Raw genomic sequence first — 4,587 nt, 5'->3', positions numbered from 1 at the left:
CAACTACTTTGTGTTCTACTCATGCATAGAAACTACGCATAGACCTAGCTCATGATGCCACTGTTGGGGAACGTAGCAGAAATTCAAAATTTTCCTACGTGTCACCAAGATCTATCTATAGAGAAACCAGCAACGAGGGGAAGGAGAGTGCATCTACATACCCTTGTAGATCGCTAAGCAGAAGCGTTCAAGAGAATGGGGTTGAAGGAGTCGTACTCGTCGTGATCCAAATCACCGGAGATCCTAGTGCCGAACGGACGGCACCTCCGCGTTCAACACACGTACAGCCCGGTAACGTCTCCCATGCCTTGATCCAGCAAGGAGAGAGGGAGAGGTTGAGGAAGACTCCATCCAACAGCAGCACAACGGCATGGTGGTGGTGGAGGAGCATGGTGATCCAGCAGGGCTTCGCCAAGCACCGCGAGATATGAGGAGAAAGAGAGGTAGGGCTGTGCCAACAAGAGAAGAAACTTCGTCTATGGGCTGCTCCTTTGCCTCCACTATATATAGGGGAGAGGGGGGGGGGCTGCGCCCCACCTAGGGTTCCACCCTAGGGGCGGCGGCCAGCCCAGATCCCATCTGGTGGGGCAGCCAAGGGGAGGGGGAGAGGGAGGCGCACCAGGCATGGGCCCTAAGGCCCATCTGCCCTTAGGGTTTGCCCCCTCCTCCCCTTAGGCGCCTTGGGCCCTTGTGGGGGGGCGCACCAGCCCACCTGGGGCTGGTCCCCTCCCACACTTGGCCCATGCAGCCCTCCGGGGCCAGTGGCCCCACTTGGTGGACCCCCGGGACCCTCCTGGTGGTCCCGGTACATTACCGATAAAACCCGAAACTTTTTTGGTGACCAAAACAGGACTTCCCATATATAAATCTTTACCTCCGGACCATTCCGGAACTCCTCGTGACATCCGGTATCTCATCCAGGACTCCGAACAACATTCGGTAACCACATACAAACTTCCTTTATAACCCTAGTGTCATTGAACCTTAAGTGTGTAGACCCTATGGGTTCAGGAACCATGCAGACATGACCGAGACGTCCTCCGGTCAATAACCAATAGCGGGATCTGGATACCCATGTTGGTTCCCACATGTTCCACGATGATCTCATCAGATGAACCACGATGTCGAGGATTCAATCAATCTCGTATACAATTCCCTTTGTCTAGCGGTATTGTACTTGCCCGAGATTCGATCGTCGGTATCCCGATACCTTGTTCAATCTCGTTACCGGCAAGTCTCTTTACTCGTTCCGTAACACATCATCCTGTGATCAACTCCTTGATCACATTGTGCACATTATGATGATGTCCTACCGAATGGGCCCAGAGATACCTCTCCGTCACACGGAGTGACAAATCCCAGTCTCGATTCGTGCCAACCCAACAGACACTTTCAGAGATACCTGTAGTGCACCTTTATAGCCACCCAGTTACATTGTGATGTTTGGCACACCCAAAGTATTCCTGCGGTATCCGGGAGTTGCACAATCTCATGGTCTAAGGAAATGATACTTGACATTAGAAAAGCTTTAGCATGCGAACTACACGATCTTGTGCTATGCTTAGGATTGGGTCTTGTCCATCACATCATTCTTCTAATGATGTGATCCCGTTATCAATGACATCCAATGTCCATGGTCAGGAAACCGTAACCATCTATTGATCAATGAGCTAGTCAACTAGAGGCTTACTAGGGACATGGTGTTGTCTATGTATCCACACATGTATCTGAGTTTTCTATCAATACAATTCTAGCATGGATAATAAACGATTATCATGAACAAGGAAATATAATAATAACTAATTTATTATTGCCTCTAGGGCATATTTCCAACATGAAAGAAGGGAAATAGATGAAGTATTCTTTAAATAGGAACCTATTCTGGAACACAATTCGCCTATTGAAATCCTAGGGGATCCCCCTCCACCTTAGGGTGATCCCGTGTTTGAGCTTAAACCGTTGCCTGATAATCTTAAATATGCTTATCTTGATGAAAAGAAGATATATCCTGTTATTATTAGTGCTAACCTTTCAGAGCATGAAGAAGAAAGATTATTGAAAACTCTGAAGAAGCATCGTGCTGCGGTTGGATATACTCTTGATGACCTTAAGGGCATTAGTCCCACTCTATGTCAACATAAAATAAATTTGGAAGCGGATGCCAAACTAGTTCGTGATCCTCAATGACGTCTGAATCCTAAAATGAAAGAAGTGGTAAGAAAAGAAATACTAAAGCTTCTAGAGGCAGATATAATTTAACCCGTTGCTGATAGTCAGTGGGTAAGTCCTGTTCATTGTGTCCCTAAGAAGGGAGGTATTACTGTTGTTCCTAATGATAAAGATGGATTGATTCCACAAAGAATTATTACAGGTTATATGATGGTAATTGATTTCCGCAAATTAAATAAGGCTACTAAGAAAGATCATTACCCCTTACCTTTTATCGATCAAATGCTAGAAAGATTATGCAAACATACACATTACTGTTTTCTAGATGGTTATTCTGGTTTCTCACAAATACCTGTGTCGGCTAAAAATCAATTAAAGACTACTTTACATGCCCTTTTGGTACTTTTGCTTATAGACGTATGCCTTTTGGTTTATGTAATGCACCTGCTACCTTTCAAAGATGCATGATGGCCATATTCTCTGACTTTTGTGAAAAGATTTGTGATGTTTTCATGGACGAATTTTCCGTCTATGGATCTTCTTTTGATGATTGCTTGAGCAATCTTGATCGAGTTTTGCAGAGATGTGAAGAAACTAATCTTGTCTTGAATTGGGAAAAGTGCCACTTTATGGTTAATGAAGGTATTTTCTTGGGGCATAAATTTCTGAAAGAGGTATTTAAGTTGATAAAGCCAAGGTTGATGCTATTGAAAAGATGCCATATCCCAAGGACATCAAAGGTATAAGAAGTTTCCTTGGTCACGCCAGATTTTATAGGAGGTTCATTAAGGATTTCTCAAAAATTCCTCGGCCTCTGACTAATTTATTACAAAAAGATATACCATTTGTCTTTGATGATGATTCACTAGTAGAAAACAGGGCTTTGGTCACGGGGCAATATTCACATTAGTCCCAGTTCAGTCACGAACCAGGACTAATGTGAGCATTGGTCCCGGTTCGTGCGGCTAAGGCATTAGTCCCGGTTCACCTGAGCCCTTTAGTCCCGGTTTGAGACACGAACCGAGACTAAAGGGTGCGATGCCCTTTAGTCCAGGTTTGTGTCTCAAACCGGCACTAAAGAATAGACCTTTAGTCCCGGTTTGAGACACGAACCGGGACTAAAGGGTGTGATGCCCTTTAGTCCCGGTTTGTGTCTCAAACCGGGACTAAAGGTCTCATTTGCAAACTCTACCCCCCCTCCCCCCCTTCCCGTGGATCGCCTTTTATGTTTTGAAAAAATCAAAAGAAAATGATAAAAACTTCAAAAAATAAAATCCTTCGAGAGGTAGTTATATTACTCCATCTACTAGTTAGAAAAATTTAAAAACTTAAATTTGGATATGTTTTGCAAAAAGTGTAGGGAAAATGTAAAACGGCTATAACTTTTGCATACGATGTCGGAAAAAAACGTATAATATATCAAAAAATTCAGCACAGAAATTCAGCATAAAAATAGAAGTTTGCGGAGCTGACAGGAAATTAAAGGGCACCGCGCGGCGGCATCTACAAAGCCGACAGGACAGCGGCAGCATGCGACTGGTGCAATTTATTTTTGTAGAGGGAGGCGGGTAGTTGAGAATAGCAGGGAAGAAGATAATGACGTGCGAGGCCGTTCTTTTCCTCTGCTCGGTTTTTAAAAAAAGAGTCTCCGATTCTTTTTATAATACAAAGGAAAAACAATGTTTTGGAAAATATTGTAGTATTAGGGCCAATTTTTTTGGCGCCTTGAAAAATAAGCTGCCCTCTTCCCAGCTTTTCTCATAACCCGAATCTCTTATTAATTGGGGCTGATGAACTAGTTATAGAATAATTAATTTAGAAGCCTCAACAAAGTTTGATAACGTCTTATTTTTTAAACTGGGGAAAGACAACTTATTTTTTAAGCCGTCTAAAAAAACTGGCCCTTAAAATCGCAGTTTTTCGGGGCAACCAACCAGTAAATAAAATTGTGGTAATATAGAAAATTTTAGTATTCTCTAAATACTTAGAAAATACTTTGCTATCAAAGAGTTTTGCAGAAAATATAGTATTGAAAAACTGCAGTATTTTTGTCTACAGGTACTAGATACCACAGTTTTCACATATCAAAGTATTTTGTATTGGATGATAGTTTATGGCTGATGCATGTTTGCAACGACGTAAATTAGCTAGCTAGTTGTTTCATAGCAGTTGCAAACAAGCACGAATTTAGCTGATCAGTGGTTGCAAATTGAACGGCCATGCATAAACAGACCCAGCAGGAGCACAGCAGGGCGGCACAGAAGCGCACGGTGTCGGTCTGGCTTGGCAGCCGCGAGCACGCCGCGGTGAGGCGTTCAGGAGCAACGCATGCACGGCAAGCAGTGGCGAGCAAGGCCGCGACATGGTAACGCGGCACGCGTACGGTGTGGCTATGATCGCACACAACAGCCTGCACAG

Source organism: Triticum aestivum, chromosome 7A, assembly GCF_018294505.1.
Source record: "Triticum aestivum cultivar Chinese Spring chromosome 7A, IWGSC CS RefSeq v2.1, whole genome shotgun sequence".
In the NCBI taxonomy this organism is placed as follows: domain Eukaryota; kingdom Viridiplantae; phylum Streptophyta; class Magnoliopsida; order Poales; family Poaceae; genus Triticum; species Triticum aestivum.
Note: the sequence above shows the minus strand (reverse complement) of the source record.